The following is a 17,519-nucleotide window of genomic DNA, read 5'->3' as shown; positions in this document are numbered from 1 at the left end:
CTAATGTCAGTATTCTTGCCAGACTGCACTACTGAATTACAGAGTTGGAAGGGATCTCAGAGGTCATATAGTTTAATTTCCTGCTGATGCAGAAAATCTACTACAGCAGGACTATTGATAGGTAACAGCCCTCAAGACAGTCTGCCATCTTCCAAGGAAGACTGCTCCACTGCCAAACAGACCATACCAGGAGGAGGTCCTTTCTAAAGTTTTGCTGAAAACCCTCTTTCCTACAGTTTGAATCTCTTGGTCCAGGTCCTAACCCCTGGAAGATTTGTTTCTTATGAGACAGCCCTTCAAATATTTGCAGATGGCATTCACATCATCTCTTAAATCATCTTTTCTCCAAGCGAAACAAACCCAACTGTTTCAACCATTGCTCACAGGACAACGTGTTCTCTAGATCTCCCACCAACTTTGTCGACGTCTCTGGACACATTCCAGCTCACTGGTCTTGTGTTGTCTACTATTTAGTCATGCCCCATTCTCCTTCCCCTCCTCTGATGTCTCTTCTGATTTGAAGTAATGTCCTCAGTATAGGGATACCTGTCCTCTTAAAGCAGCATGCCTAGATGCAGAACAATATTACTACATCTGATAATAATATAGACAAACTGGTCCAGGAGAATTAAATCATGTCCATGTTCCTTTAGTTACTGTATTTGTTTTTTTAATCTACATTATTACTCTTCACCCCTTCATGGATCACTGCCTTGTTGTGGTGAAGGGGCTTGCGCGGCTCAATGAAGCTATGAGCTATGCCATGCAGGGCCACCCAAGATGGACAGGTCATCGCAGAGAGCTCTGACAAAACGTGATCCACTGGAGAAGGAAATGGCAACCCACTCCAGTATCCTTGCCATGAAAACCCCATGGACAGTTTCAACGGGCAAAGAGATATGACGCCGGAAGATGAGCCCCTCAGGTTGGAAGGTGTCCAATATGCTACTGGGGAAGAGCAGAGGGCTAGTACTAGTAGCGCCAGAAAGAATGAAGCAACGGGGTCAAAGCCGAAAGGACACTCAGTTGTGGATGTATCTGGTGGTGAAAGGAGAGTCCAACGCTGCAAAGATCTATACTCCATAAGAACCTGGAATGTAAGATCCATGAATCAAGGCAAGCTGGATGTGGTCAAACAAGAGGTGACAAGACTGAACGTCGACATCTTAGGAATCAGTGAACTAAAATGGACAGGAATGGGTGAATTTAATTCAGATGACCATCAGGTATCCTACTGCGGGCAAGAATCCCTCAGAAGAAATGGAGCAGCCTTCATAGTCAATAAAAGAGTAGGAAAAGCAGTACTGGGATACAATCTCCAAAATGACAGAATGATCTCAGTTTGAATCCAAGGCAAACCATTCAACATCACAGGAGTCCAAGTCTATGCCCCAACCACTGGTGCTAAAGAGGCTGAAGTTGACCAGTTCTATGAAGGCCTACAACACCTTCTAGAATTAACAACAAAAATGATCTCCTTATCATCATGGGGGATTGGAATGCTAAAGTAGGAAGCCAAAAGATTGTACAACAATCAACATTGTACAAGAGGTAGCAACTAAAACCATTCCAAAGAAAAAGAAATGCAAGAAAGCAAAAGGCAAGGGAGAAAGAGAAAGATACACCCAATTGAACGCAGAATTCCAGAGAATAGCTAGAAGAGATAAGAATGCCGTCTTAAATGAACAGTGCAAAGAAATAGAAGAAAACAATAGAATAGGGACGACCAGAGATCTCTTCAAGAAAATTGGAGATATGAAGGGAAAGTTTCATGCAAAGATGGGCATGATAAAGGACCAAAATGGCAGGGACCTAACAGAGGCAGAAGAGATTAAGAAGAGGTGGCAAGATTACACAGAGGAACTATACAAGAACCACGATGGGGTGGTCACTGACCTCGAGCCAGACATCCTGGAATGTGAAGTCAAATGGGCCTTAGGAAGTCTGAGCAACAGCAAAGCTAGTGGAGGCAACAGTATTCCAGCTGAGCTATTCAAAATCTTAAAAGACGATGCAGTAAAAGTGCTACATTCAATATGCCAGCAAATTTGGAAAACTCAACAGTGGCCACAGGATTGGAAAAGGTCAGTTTACATTTCAGTCCCAAAGAAGGGCAATGCCAAAGAATTTTCAAAGTACAGCACCACTGCACACACTTCACATGGTAGCAAAGCTTTGCTCAACATCCTACAAGTTAGGCTCCAGCAGTATGTGCACCGAGAACTACCAGAAGTACAGGCAGGATTTCAAAGAGGCAGAGGAACTAGAGATGAAATTGCCAATATACACTGGATCATGGAGAAAACTAGGGAGTTCGAGAAAAGCATCTACTTCTGCTTCACTGACTATGCTAAAGTCTTTGATTGTGTGGATCACAACAATTTGTGTCAAGTTCTTACAAGAGATGGGAGTACCAGACCATCTTATTTGTCTCTTGAGAAACCTGTATGCGGTTCAAGAAGAAACAGTGAGAACTGGACACAGAACCACTGATTGGTTCAAAATTGAGAAAGGAGTTCAGCAAGGCTGTATACTGTCGCCCTGCCTATTTAACTTATATGCAGAACACATCATGAGAAAGGCGAGGCGAGATGAATCACAAGTTGGAATTAAGATTGCTGGGAGAAATATCAGCAATCTCAGATATGCAGACGATACCACTCTAATGGCAGAAAGTGAAGAGGAACTAAAGAGCCCCTTGATGCGGGTGAAGGAGAGGAGTGCAAAAGTTGGCTTGAAACTCAACATTAAGAAAACTAAGATTATGGCATTCGGTCCTCTCACTTCCTGGCAAATAGATGGGGAAGAAATGGAGGTAGCGACATATTTTATTTTCCTGGGCTCCAAGATCACTGCAGACAGGGACTGCAGCCAAGAAATTAAAAGACGCTTGCTCCTTAGGAGGAAAGCTATGGCAAATCTAGACAGCATACTAAAAAGCAGAGACATCACCCTGCCAACAAAAGCGTGTATAGTCAAGGCTATGATTTTCCCAGTTGCAATGTATGGCTGTGAAAGTTGGACCATAAGGAAGACTGAGTGCCAATGAATTGAGGCCTTTGAATTGTGGTGCTGGAGAAGACGCCTGAGAGTCCCTTGGACTGCAAGGCAATCAAACCAGTCAGTCCTAGAGGAGATCTACCCTGACTGCTCTTTAGAAGGCCAGATACTGAAGATGAAACTCAAATCCTTTGAATGAGAAGGAAGGACTCACTGGAGAAGACCCTAATGCTGGGAACAATTGAAGGCAAAAGAAGAAGGGGATGACAGAGAATGAGGTGGCTAGATGGAGTCACTGAAGCAGTGGGTGTGAGCTTAAGTGGAGTCCGTGGGATGGTGGAGGACAGGAAGGCCTGGAAGAATGTTGTCCATGGGGTCGCAATGGGTCGGACACAACTTCACGACTAAGAACAACAACAACAACAAAGAAAAAAATCAGTAAAGACACAGAGGGACAAGTCCTGCTGAAAAAGAATCAACATGGCTTCCTTAAAATAAGTCCTGTCTCACCAACCTATTAAAATCATTTGAAAGTGTCAGTAAACAGACAATGTTTACTTGGACTTCCAAAAGGCTTTTGACAAGGTTCCTCACCAAAGGTTGACAAGGTTCCTCCTGAGCAAACTTGGAATCATGGAATAAGAAGAAAAAAATAAAGACTAAAAAGCAGAGAGTGCGAATAAATGGTAATTTCTCCCAGCTGAGTCATGTAACCAGTAGGGTCCCACAGGGTTCGGTATGAGGACTAGTGCTTTTCAACATGATCTGGAATTAGGAGTAAGCAGTACAGTGGCCAAGTTTGCTGATGACACCAAACTACTTAGGGTGGTTAAAACCAAAAGGGATAGTGAGGAGCTGCAAGGGGATCTCCAAGCTGGAAGAACAGGCATCAAAATACAAAGCAGTTCAATGTAAGCAAGCAGAAAGTAATGCATGTTGAGGCCAAAATCCCAACTTCAAGTATAGACTGATGGAATCTGAATAGCAGTGACTGATCAAGAAAGGGATCTTTGGGTTGTGGTGGACAGTTCAATGAAAATGTCAACCTGGCATACAGCTGTTATTGAAAAGGCAGGCTCCATTTTAGGCATAATTAGGAAAGGTCATGAAAATAAAACTGTCAAGGTCCTACTCACCTTGTGGTACAACTGTACTTAGAACATTGTGTTTAGTTCTGGTCACTTCACCTGAAAAAGGACATTAATGAGTTGGGAAAAGTACAAAGAATGGCAACTAAAATGATCAAGGAATTGGACCCCTATGAGGAACATGTACAGCAACTGAAACAATTTAACTTAGGAAAAAAGTCAAGGAAGGGGAAACAAGACAGATGTGTTTAAAATTACGCATGGTCTGGAGTAAGTAGAGAGGGATATACATTTTTTCTGTCTTCCATAATACTAGAACCTAAGACCATCTCATGAAGCTGATTGGTGTGAAATTCAGGACAGATAAAAGGAAGTACTTCTTTGCAAGTGCAGAAATGTGAAAAGTAATGATGGCCAGCAATTTGGATGGCTTCAAAATAGGAGTGGACAAACTCATGGAGGAGAAGGCTACCAATGGTTACTTGCATTGCTGGCTATGTACTACCTAAGTTATCAGAGTTGATATATCCTCTGTGTATACCAGTTGCTGGGGAATTTGGGCAGGCAGAATTCTTGTACCCATCCTGCTTGACAGATGCTGTGGGTTTTGCCCCAGACAAATCAGAGTGCCAGAGTGGATGAAACATTGGTTTGATCCAGCATGGCTTTTCTCATGTTCTTGCTTTTTAATATTTCAATCATCAGTGTAATAGAACCAGTCCAAATAATTTAAGAATCCTAAGCAAAAAAACTGAAATTTCACTCCCTATAGTAAATAGTGTTATTATTCATTAGCATTATCATCACCACAATCATCGATTTGCTGACATTTTAATGTCACCCAAAATTTCACCTAATGCTAGGCCAGCCCTAGCTACTAAAATATGACTAACTTAATTGTACTTACAAGAGATATTACCATGGTTTATCATGTATACAGCTCCAGCTACATGTCAAGTGATATACAAATGCTATACAGTCTCCAACAAGAGGACTTACAAATGCCTCTCTGTGCATATTTTATGCCTGTGCCAGTCATATCAGTGGAATATTTAAAGGACTATTTATTATGTACCTAAACAGAATGTGTTCTTTAGGGGTGGTAGGACCTGAGTATTTATGTATCAAACATGCACACACAAATTATACAGACCCTTATGCTGAGTTCAGTCCCATGAGTTGGTGTAAGGTCAGGTAAAATCGCCTATTTGGGAGGAGCAGCCTGTGAAAGTTCTGTTTTTAAGTCTCACCCCAATCTTACCTCTCCTACTTCAAAAAAGATGATAGGCACAACCAAACCTGTGCCAACCTTCTGTACAGTGGTTATACTACATCATTGCAACAGATCTGAAGCTTGGAGCCACTGCATTTTACACATTTACTGGTTATTCAATGTCCTCCTTGTATCATGTAACTGTAACTTCTTCCTACTCGCACTTGAATCTTTTATTCACAGCCTTAATGTTTCCTTCTCTCTTATCTCCCTCAAAGCTACCTATAAAATTTCCAATAAAAATGAAACTGCCATATCTGGATTTTTTTGACATTCTGGTGATAAACAGAATGTCCAAAAAGCCAGGTTGTTGGTGTTATTATTAGGATTATGATTAGCAAAAAGAATGCATTTTTGGGATAAGCTATACTACTTAGCCAACTTGAAACAAACAAACAAAAATGCATGTCAGTACTCTGAATTTGCTCTGTGCATGCCCTCTCTCTAGCGTGCACGCGCGCGCTCTCTCAATCTCTCTCATACTGAGAACCTTCCTACACTATGAAGAGCCTCATGGGTTGTGGTTAAGATTATTTGCAAAGTAAAAGTACTGTTTGGTTCAAGATAGGGCAGCAGGACTCTAACAGTGAAGGGCAGGAATTGTGATTTATTTATTTTTTAAGAAGCTGAAATTATCGGGGTTAGCAGAGCTTAAGCTGTCTCTTCAGAGAGGAGAAGCAAGTGTAAGGGCTTAAGAAGAGCCCTGTGGGATAGGATCAATGCCCCATGTATTCCAGCATGCTGGTTTCCCAAGTGGGCATTGCCAGTTGGCCCTAGAATGCCCCCACGCAGGGCATGAGGCAATCGCCCCCTCTCATTGTCATTTCCAAGTGACTGCTTCTGAGAGACATGATGCCTGTGATCTTGCAAGGAGCGTAAGGAGAGGGACAACTCCCGTCTGTCTCTGGCTTTCAGCCACTCTGACCCATCACAGAAAGGCTCTGTTGGTGTTGGTGTTGCTTTAAGCACAAAGCCCACCAGATGCAACCTCCTCTCTACATCATCACCTACATCCTAAGATACCCTTCACTGCTTCACTATGCTTTGCTACGTATACAGAATCCTCTGCATTGAGAGGGGGCTTGCTTGTGGGGTTCAAGCTACAAAACCAGCACATGTGCCATTTATCTAGCAACAGTCTGTAGCTGAAAAACACAAGAGAATCCACAGAATGAAGGGAGAGAGGGAGGAAACAAAGAAAAGATGTCTCTCCCTGAAATCCCCTGTCTCCACCACCTCCAAACTAAAGCATACTAAAGCAATAGGCTGCAGTCACTGCAAGCTTCAGTCTCTGGCTCCACCCAGCAACCTGAAATGTGGTGAAAACACAGCTCAAAAAGAATCTTACACACACATCAGATGAAGAGTGAGGCTTTATATAAAATAAACCATACTTCTGCCCTCAAATGAGAAAACACCCCAGATTCTGGGGCCACTGCTGTTAGCCTTTTCTAGCAAAACTGACAAAGTTGTGGGGCACCTTAACAGCTGATAGATTTATTGCAGCATACCTTTCCATTGCCTATAGTCCTCTTTGGCAGTTACCCCAAGCTTCTCCTTAGTTGAAAGATACAGATACATACATGCATGACTATACATAGGGAGGTTTTTTAAATGGTAGGGTCAAAAGGGAAAAACAAATCTGAGATGGACTGAGTCCATAAAGGAAGCCACAGCCTTGAACTTGGAAGAGCTGAGCAGCGCTGTCATGGACAGGAGATTTTGGAGGGCTTTCATTCATGTGGTTGCTGTAAGTTGAAGATGACTTGACAGCACATAACCACAACAACTACCTGTTGCTTGTAAGCTACCTTGAGAAGTAATCACTGGACCAAAAGGTAGGCTATCAATCTCCTAAAGACGAGGCTGCTAGATTTATTAACACCTGGCACACTTTTCTTTCTGGCACAGCATCCTTTCTCTACACTGAAGTCGCTGCGAGGTTGCAGAAATAGAGACATGTTTTGCGAAAGTGGTGCGATTCCTGTGGGGAGGGCTTGGTTGTGGGGACTGGTGGAGAGGGAGGGAGGGGCTGGGCCAGATGAAGCCATGCACAACACAACCTAGCATGGGGGAGGGCTGCCAGGTGAGCTGTCGCCATGCGTAACAGATTTCTGAGGATGGGGACATGGCGCTGGTGTGAGTGGGGGCAGGAAAGGACACCGCCTCCTGCACAGATGCACCTGGCTGCAGGGGGGGAAGGCCTCCGGCAACATGCACTATGGCGACATCTGCAGCAAGGAAGGAACTGGAAGAGAAGTGGGTGGCTATGCTTACACCTTGGCATAGAACATGGCAACACTGCAGAGTGCTACTCTAGAGCAAGATGCTATTCCAGTAAGCGGTTGCTTTGGCTGAGTGGTGGGGGTGGGGGGGCGAAGGCTAAAGGAGGTGGCTGAGCACATGCCCAAGGGGATATGTGGACCAATGAGAGAGGGGCAAACAATATAGGCAGGAGCAGTGCACTTTGGGATTTAATTTCAGCAGCAGGGGTTGATGGGATACTTGCTGCAATTAAGAGGAATGATGGAAGAGGGTAGAAAGCACACAAGCATGGAAACAAACAATTGTCTGAACCCAACAACTCAGTAAGAAACTGCACAGCATGAATATAGCCAATGTGTGAAAAGCTTGATGAAGCATTCTACTTTTTAAGGGTAGTTTTTAGTTGCAATTTACCAGTGGACAAATAAATTGATATTAGGCTGCCTTTGCTGAAGTTTATGCATACTTATATCTAATAATAGTGGCTTGTATTGCTACATATACAACATACAGGGCATAAAGTAAATATGCAGTCATTGTAATAGACTGACTTTAGTTCCATGTAAGAAAATAGCAACTTATTTTATTTTTATTGTTTTTCTGGTTTTGGTTTTGATTTTGGTTTCCAAGTTACAAAATAAAAATGCAAAAGAGGAAGCCTCTTGTCTTTCAAATAATATCACTCAAAGAATATATGGTTTTCAAAACTTTTATGCTTTAGCTATAAATCCTTTTCTCCCTTACTACTATGGGGCATAGTTATTGACAAGAATACTTAATAAATTAAGTTAGAAAGTCCCTGTTTCAAAACATCCATTAATGGATAATCTCAAACAAGGCACATTTTTTCAGTCTCCACCCACATTTCCTAAATTGTATATATGACCTACCCCAACCTAGTACCCTTGAAATATTCTGCACTACCAGCATTCAGCTGGGGCAGATGGGAGTTGGAGTCCAAACTATCCAAAGAGTACCAGGTCAGAGAATGCTTTTTTATTTGATACAAAGTACTGTTTTGTGCTATTAATTCTGCATTTTCTTTTGTTAGTTCAATGACATCATACAAGTCCCAAGCATGACATTTCTGGCAGAACTCCAGTTTGGCTGCTTATGTGATGAAGTTAAAAATGGTTTTCTTTCAAACTTTCTCCTCTACATTAGATGATTCATTGGGGCAACTATACATGTGCATGTGTATTCCCTTTCTGATGCAAAGAAAGGGTGGAGTGGAAAGAAGCTTGCTATCCCAGCAGTCACATCACTTTACAGACCACTGTTGCTTTGCTGTTTTGCACTACTTTTATTCTGAGGTACTTCAGAAGAAGATGGATGTGTGCTGGCCTGTTAATCTCATCGAACTTGAGGGATTATAGCTTGATCCTGTACAATGTCAAGCGAGCCAGGAATTCTCAATTCAAACAGCTTGTCTTAGATATTCTCTCTAACCTGAAATGTCAGGTCCAAGGGACTATGGAACTAAGAAGGGGAGCATGAGAGCTTCCTGGCATTACAACCTAGCCCTCAAGACATGCACTCCTCCCTCCTCTCTCTCTCTCTATATTGTGTATTGATATTTTCCTGACAAGGCACACACACAAATAAATCTAGTCTAGAAAAGGCTGATTTTTTAAAAATTATCTTGAAGTGGACATCTGGTTTAGAGCTTAGAACAGGGGTGTTAAACCTCTTTCAGCCAAAGGGTTAGATTCCATTTTGGATAAGTTTTCAAAGGCTGCATTCCAGCTTTGAGAGGGCCAAAGGCAAATGCAAGGCCACTATACCTGCATGTTTTTGCTGAAAGCCATAAACTAAATCTTAGGAGAGGAATTTTGACCATTTTGAATGGGAAAGAACTATGCAAAAACCAGGAAACCAACAAATGACCAACAGTCAGGGGGAAGGGGTAAGCCACGGAAAGAGGCCACTGTAGGTACCTTGCCCAGGAGCCCTTAGAAACTTGAAGCCCACATTGACAGTACAAATCTCTTCTGCCAGAGAGCAACAACTGGAGTTGCAGCTTGATCAACAATAATTTCCAGAATTCACTGGAGGAAGGCCATTACAGCTGAAATGGTATAAAAGCAATATGTTTGTCATGTGGATATGCCCAAGTATAGCTAAAGTATTAGGAGTAACTTATCTTGCAAGAGTATATGAACTACAATTGGAGCCAACAAAAGGTTTAATCTTATACACCTGCCTTTCCCAAACTGGTGTCCTCCAGATATATCAAATTGCAACTCCCAAAATTCTCATTTGACTGGGAATTATGGGATTTGCAGTCCAACACATCTGGAGGGCACTAGTTTGGAGAAGGATGTTGTACTTTGCAGCTGCAGACCTCCAGCTGTTTGATCCAGAACAGTCATGTTGAATGAATGAGCCTGCTTCAGATTAGTTTAAAGAATGCAGTCTGTGTCTTACTCATTTTCAGAGACCATTACAGCCATGTGACTCCATACCAAATGTCTGCAGAAGCTGGAGCAATACAAGGCACCAATAGTAGCTGTGAATTTAAAACAGTAACTATCAAATAATAAAACAAGTTGCTAACATTCAAATGTTATGAGCCTGAAATTTATGAGTAGAAGGTTTAAATCTCCTCTCCCATATGTAGAAAGTAATTAACTGATTAAATCCAGGCAATTCTCCAGCTGATGTAACTGCTGAGCTGCCTTTACATCGCATCACAGGCTGTATCTGTCAGCTCTGTGGAGGGACTTTTTCAGTGGAAATATGAATACTTCAGCCTGTGTGAGTTACAATATGAAATTGTCACTGTGGTTAACTCCAAAGTGCCAGAACCTCAAATGCTAAATATATGTATCTAAGACAAAATCTATAAAACAATCTGTGGCTGCTGTGTTTCCAGTGCCCCCCACCCCCACCATTTCTGGCATATTTGCACTCTAGTTGCTTGCCTGCTTCTACTTGTAATGTTCAGCTGCTGTTTCCCATCTTACCGACCTTTTGCTGGTCACTCCACTGATGTAAAGTGCTGGTGATCTTTAGTCTCAAGCAAATGTGTTCAACCCTGGCAGGAAGGATAGCAAAAAAATAGTTTGTCTTTCTTCGGACTTTTGCTGGTCTTTGCACAATAGATTTCACAGGCTCTGTCCTGTTGCTGATTGAGTTTAATGCACACATTGAATATGTTGGGTGACAATTTGCAGAGTTTTTACACCAGCCTTCCCCATCTTGGTGCCTGTTATGTGTATTGAACTGCCACTTGCAGCTGGGGCTTGCTGGCTGGGTATGTGGCAACTGGCAGTCCAACACTTCCGGCCAGCATCAGGTTAGGGACAGTTGCTTTACTCCCACTTCCATATTTTACAGTGTCAGTTCAGTTGGGGGCTTGAATAGGAAAGCAAATCATCTTAAAAAGGAAGCAAACTTAAAAATCAGCCCCACCATTATGAGAACCATAAGGCCATCTACTGAGACTCCTGCTGGCCCTCTCTCCCACAACCCATCACTCCTCCCTCACTGATCTACATACTGCTCTGGGCATACGGTTGGTTGGCAAGAGGGTGGGGGTCTTTTCAGCAGTGGTGTCCCATTCTTGAGTTCAAGGAAGTTGGTTTGGCCCCACTGCTGCTGGCTGCCACTGGTGGGCACCTAAGGCTTGCCAGATGGCATTTTTAGATTCTGCCTTTTGATGATGGATTTTACAGCTGCTGTTCTAGCTCTGTTTTGAACAGCAATGCAATGTTAAGATTGCTATTCAGCTGAGGTTTTAAATATTTTTGCAGTGTTAACCTCCTTAAGACAGAAAGGTGAGTTTAAAATGTTAAACATAAATACATAAAAGGTGACCACAAACAAGACTGTGGCTATAATGGCTAATACCCTGACATGAATGGGAACACCTATCACTGATGTAGCAAAACGGAAAACAGTATCCGACAGTGATGCTACACATTCAACGTGCTAATATTTTAAACCCAAAAGTTCCAAGATGGGGAGAGAGAGAAGTATCTCAGCTTACAGGGGGCACATTTGCTCTTTTTCTCTGGTTTACTGGTGATTTTCTCAGGCAAATAATCTCTCCTCCTGAGCCCTTGTAAAATCGCCTTATCTTGCTGGCTGTGAGAAGGAAAACACTGCTTCTCTCTGCATTGCTGGCAATTCCCCCAGGAAATTAAGGGCCCAGGAAAGACTGCCTCTTGCCAGAGAAGATCAAAACATGGATGCATAGGGGTTTTGTTTTTTGTTGTTGCACATTTAATTTTGATCTCCCTCCTGCCCCCACCTCCACCCCACTCCACACTGCATGGCTGACTAGGGAATGCCATGGGTTGTAGGGCTTTTTTTTCTAGGCCATTCATAGGATTGCTCCATTGGCCTGCCCTGCTCATTACGTGTTCGCAGCCTTCCACTGCTGTTAGACTACTAAACCAGGATTATGAGGTTGCAGCGACCGTTAACAACTCCTCTTCATTATCCTTCACTGGACTGGACTGTTGCATGGCTACCACCATTTTTTGTTTTTGTTTTGTTTTTTCTGGCACAGATGATATGCTGCACAAGTACATTGGCTGGATCTGGCATGCAGCTGAAGTGGTTTTCAAGTCTGCATTTTTATTGTATTTATATCATTTTAAATGTAGACTGTGGCTGGGAGCCACTGGCTTATACATTTACCAAATAAATTAAATAAAACTTCCTAAAATTTGGTCTTGTGCCCCATATCTATTTCTGTCTTGGGATATTTTCACACATAAAATGGATGGGGGTGGGTTGAATGGAAAAATGCTTTGTAATGCAAATACAAAAACTACTTGGCTAGAATGCTCAATCAAATTTCAAACGCCTTTCCTCCATGGTACATGCTTATAAATTGCTACACTACATTAAAAAACAACAGTCACATGACAATCTTCCTTATAACAACATACTTTGGTAACACCATAACAACTGATCACAAATAATACAAATGATGTACCAGCAGGGCTTTGTGGGTTTCTTGATATCCTAAGAGTTCAAAACTTCTATTTGTAGACTTGGAAGGATCAAAGCTCCAACTGCTGGTGGAATTAAGGGCTCATCAATAGAATTCTAGTTATGTTGTGAACCTTAAAGTGTTGTATCCAATCTTAGTCCTGCTTAGATGAAATCCATAGCAATGAATGGGATTTAAGTTATACTAACTTTTGATATAGCCATTAGAAACCACATGCAATGTCGATCTCCATAAATATACCATGTTTGAAGTCATCTTCAAATACCAGATTAAAAGAGGAGGACTGGGGAAAATCACTCTGGCTAGTGAAGTCAGTGGCAATGAGAAGTCAAACAAAGGGTTCAACAATGCCCTGAGATACGCACAGCCTGTTCCTATGCATGTTTACTAGCAAGTAAGTCCATTCAAGGTCCTGAGGCTTAGCCCAGAATGTCATTTCCACCCTAAAATTAAGTACTTTTTGTAATGTAAAAACCTAGAAAATATGGACTGAGTTATGGGTTAAACAACATAAAGTAAACTCAAGGGGAAAAAAACCTATGGGCAATTAAGGTCAACACTGGTTTGTTTAACCCATATGCAAGTTCACACATCACACACCATGAATGAAGCATCTCCTGTGCTGTTAACTGAAAATGGAATGGTACAGCTTGGATTACACTGAGAAATTCTGTTTGCTTTTCCTTGATGGACTGTTGGCACTTTGTAGACTCAAGAGCCAAAAGTGAGCTGAGTCAGAGGGGCACCTGCTTTTAAAAAGGGATATAATTTGCATATTTTGAGCCAGGAAAATTTGCATAATTGTGGCTGCAATTTGCATACTTTTTGGTCAAAATTTACAAAACTATCCCTAGCTTTAAAATAAAAAAATGTAAATTGCAGCCCACTTTAAAAGCAGAAGACCGCATGCTGGCTTGACTCATGTCAGAGAAAGTCGGTGCCAGTGCCAGTTGGACCGACTGGAATCCTGGAGGCTGAGCTGGACCAATCCCTGGATTTTGACCCCCAACTGGATTCTTCACACATTCGTACATGTGAACCACGCTATTCCTTAGTTCATATACTGCAATCTTAAAGAGTCAGTTTACAACAGGATCTGTAAACATAAACAGACAGGGCCATCTTAACGCATGGGCCTGATGGGCGCTTGCCTGTGGGCCCCATACTAATCTGTGTATGTTAACCGTTGGAAAATGGGAAAACTTCCAAAATTAACAGTAGTTGTAGTTGTTGTAGAGGCCCCAATATACTGCTTTGCCCGGGGCCCATAATGCTGTTAAGACGGCCCTGTAAACAGATCCAGGTTTACATAAACCTGCCTGTGTACTTTCTCACTCAGTTCCCATGTACTTTTTAAGGTCTTATGCTTGTTTAAAAGAATGTATGCACACAATAGCAATGAAGCACATGGTATTATTCACTTTAACAAAAGAAATTTGAAAAAGAAGAAAAGCAAGAATATGCCCTGCATCATGGAATTATATCTAGGTCTGATCACAGGGCATGATGAGGAAGCATCCATATTAGGGAAAGGTGGGAATATTTTATTCAGCATTACCTGGAAGGAGATGCAATTACATGCAAACCCAGAACAGTGTAACATGCAAACACAGCAATACCCATTACCTGAAGGGGTTGGAAAAGAAGAGAGAGATTCCCAAGTGATAAATTAAAGTGGTTAAAAATGTACATGTGTGTTTATATGTCTCCAGTTGCTCAGACCTCAAAGTTCACCTTGAGATCAGCTATGTGAGATCTCAGTGTTAAATGCAGTAAAGTTACCAACCAGCAGAGATCGGTTTATTACAATTTTTTTTGCCTTTAAAAGCATAGGAACAAATCAGGTTAAAAAGCAGCAATATGATAAGACTGAACACAGTACTTTTAAAATCGCATACCAGCACCATTTATCTATGTAGCCTAGCAGCACCTGCACTGATTGAGGTAGATCTCCAGGGTCTCAGACTTTTCTCAGTGCTGCTACCTGAGATCCTTTAAATAAGAGGCACCAAGGATTGAACCTGGGACCAGCTGAATGCATGTGCCCTACCACTGAAATATGTGCCCCCCCCCCAGCATTATACCACTTTCCAAGATGTCCCACTGAAGCTGCGTTTTTTTCCCCTAAATGAAGTTAATAGAATTGTTATACTTGATTTACATATTGTCATTTCATTATGCAGGGTGAGTTGCTTTGGAAAGAGTACATACTGCCTTGAGTGCAACAGAAAAGGAAACACAGATCGATAAATCAGAAATGTAGGATATCCCCCAACTGCCCTTTGGGTGGACTGACCCCAATTCTTCCACTGAGCAATAGTGCATTGCCAATTTTTCACAGCTGAAAAATCTTCGGGCACATAGTCAACAAAAAGTAATGCGCATCATCCAAAGCTTGTTCAGCAATTCCCATTTGCAAGTCAGATTTAAGACTTGGCATCATAGTTGATGGCTCACCAAAATTTAGGGCCCTCATAATACTTTGCATTATAGCTTTCTGCTCAGTAGATGAACCTTTTATTACTGTAGCATATGTTGGAGATTACCAAAGGGAGCTTGGCAGGGCAAAAAGATATGTTTCAATTTTTTGGGAGATTTCTTCGCATGCAAGCAGTGAGTTGCTAGGATTATTGCATCTTTATTAGCCGATAACCATGCCCAAACACAGAAAAAAACAAAAAAAGCTAGGTGTCTTCTGTTATGTATGCACCTCATGCAGCAACTAACATCCACTATATTTTAATTTGCTAATATGCATGAAAAATGCATCAAGAAAGAGGGACATTTCTCAAATGGAGAGGATGTTTTCCCTTGGGGAAATAGCAGCCTGATCTCAGGAGATTTGAACCAGTTTCTTTTCCCTTGGAATTAATTTTACTTGGACCATGTTCACTCCAGCACTCCAGGAGGAAAATAAATCACAATGAGAACATAATGCTTAAACAAGCAGTTTAGAAAGCTGCATAGCTGTGATTGTGCCAGGCAGTGTGCAATTTAAATTTGGGAGCAAAATGCAGTGACTACAGAATAATTTCATATCTGCTTTTTAGTTGTTTTTTGAGGCAGGTTTCTATTGCTTGCCCTGGCTATAAATAAATAATTGAAACATGCTGTAGCAACTGCTAAAACCTTTAAAAAAGAATGTGCTTACATGTGTGGGAAGGTTTCTGTTGGCCTAGGATAACTTCACTGTATTTTGTATCTATTTGGTTTTGATTCACTTCCTAGACCTACCATCTATAGTATATCTTTGTACATAGACCCAATTTTGAGACACTGAAGAAAGAGAAATTCTCAGCTTGCAGGAAAACACATACAAAAGACCGCAAAATATTTGCCAAATGCAGTGTAAAGGCTGATTCAAATAACTGCAGCATGAATGACTGGGGTCCCTTTCCAATATAGGTTGCATTTTGTATTTTACAACTGGATTATCTCATGCAGAAATAATAATATTACCTTGCTAATGCAAGCCTTCCTGATGTCTACACAGAAGTGGCAATGTTCTCAACCCCATTTCTTTACCTTAGGCAGAAATAACAGGGATAAGGGTCAGGAAGTGAAAATGACAAGGAGGCTAAAGAGAGTGGTAAGCAAGCAGTGATGCAGAGAAGGAAATGAAATGAGAATTATGGTGTTTTAGGAAATACCATTTGTTTCATAATAGTTATTTTTGTGCATTTTAGTGTTTGTTGTCTCAAGTCGTTTTAAATTGTTTTTGCTAGCTACCCTAAGCGGCATTTTTCTTAAGTAGAAAGGCAGGGTGTAAATCAAATAAATAAAGCCTTGTGCAATGCTGATCTTCAAGCTGCCGGTGTTGCTATTACACATCTAATGGTCACTAACTTGGATACCTTTAAAGGGGATTAGATAAATTACTGGGAGTAAAATGGTTACTGTCAGCTCCAGAATGTGATGGGCAGGACGGTTCTACATACCTGTTGTTAGGAAGCCATTGCAAGAAAAGACTACCACTGTCAAGCCCTACTTTTATCTAAATCCAAAATGAATCCAGCAGTTTATAAGGCAACTGGGTGGCTGCTGTGAAAAACAGCATGCTGAAGCAGCAAACGTGATGTTTTGATTTTGCAGGACTGACCATGTGATGTGCATTACCCATACCACAGGTAGGGCTGCCATCATTTTCCTAATGCTGCTTGTTCATTGTATTTAGAAGCTGGACGACTGACACTCATGTAACACGAGATGTAGTATTTTAGGGCTGTGGTTCCTTTAACATCATCTAGTCCAACCCAACCTAGTGAATCTTTTCCCAGTGGTGCCTCTCCGTGGCTCAGATAGATTCAGCCAATTAGTAGAATTCTTGCAGCAAAATGGACAACCAATTAGATTTGGACTAGAGAAATTGGAATTCAACTACTTGCTTTGTTACATAGCTCACTGTATAGCCTTAGATTCATCACTATCTCCTAGCCTATCAGAGTTGGTGTGTAGGTCAAGTATGATATTCCTGTACACCCAGCGCCCCTGTTATGAATGTCTAAGAACAATCCCTCAAAGAAAAGAAAAGCAATTGCAATCAAAATTAAATCAGCAGGAGGTTGGAATTGATGGCCTTCTTGGTCCCTTCCAGCTCAACTATTCTGCAATTCTAAAGTGGAAATAATAACATGATCAACAAAAGGTGAAACACCATTGGTCATTAGGAAAGCATTAGACTTTAGTCAGTACCTGTAGTTAGTTTATTACTCTATTATTATCATTATTAAAATGCTGTATTGCGTTTAAGAATTTCTAATGTATAGTGTATATGGCAGTGTTTCTTAAGTGTTTTATATGCTTTTTATATATGTGATCTGGCTTACATACAACATCAACTTAAAGACAATACTTGTTCTTAACCTGGGGACCAGGTATATTTTGTATCCTCTAGAAGGCTGAGATAGAAATGCAACAGATAATGCGC

At 41.4% G+C, this 17,519-nt stretch overlaps 1 long non-coding RNA gene across 8 annotated transcripts in view; it reads right to left on the bottom strand.

The window, feature by feature from the left end:
- The window catches only part of LOC123023099, a 189,157-nt gene that overhangs the window by 123,685 nt on the left and 47,953 nt on the right, over positions 1 to 17,519 (bottom strand). For 5 of the 8 annotated variants that reach the window (XR_006414632.1, XR_006414638.1, XR_006414633.1 and 2 more), the window contains exons 2-4: positions 10,597 to 10,663; positions 9,564 to 9,694; positions 4,137 to 4,187 (exon numbers count right to left, since the gene is read on the bottom strand). The exons of 1 other annotated variant lie outside the window; for it this stretch is intronic. This is a non-coding gene — a long non-coding RNA (uncharacterized LOC123023099). The remainder of the gene's footprint in view (positions 1 to 4,136; positions 4,188 to 9,563; positions 9,695 to 10,596; positions 10,664 to 17,519) is intronic. 2 more of the 8 variants (XR_006414635.1, XR_006414634.1) reach the window with 2 other exon arrangements.

This window comes from Varanus komodoensis, unplaced genomic scaffold, assembly GCF_004798865.1.
Source record: "Varanus komodoensis strain SLA01 unplaced genomic scaffold, ASM479886v1 scaffold2, whole genome shotgun sequence".
Lineage (NCBI taxonomy): Eukaryota > Metazoa > Chordata > Lepidosauria > Squamata > Varanidae > Varanus > Varanus komodoensis.
Note: the sequence above shows the minus strand (reverse complement) of the source record. Positions and strands in the feature narration are given on the sequence as shown.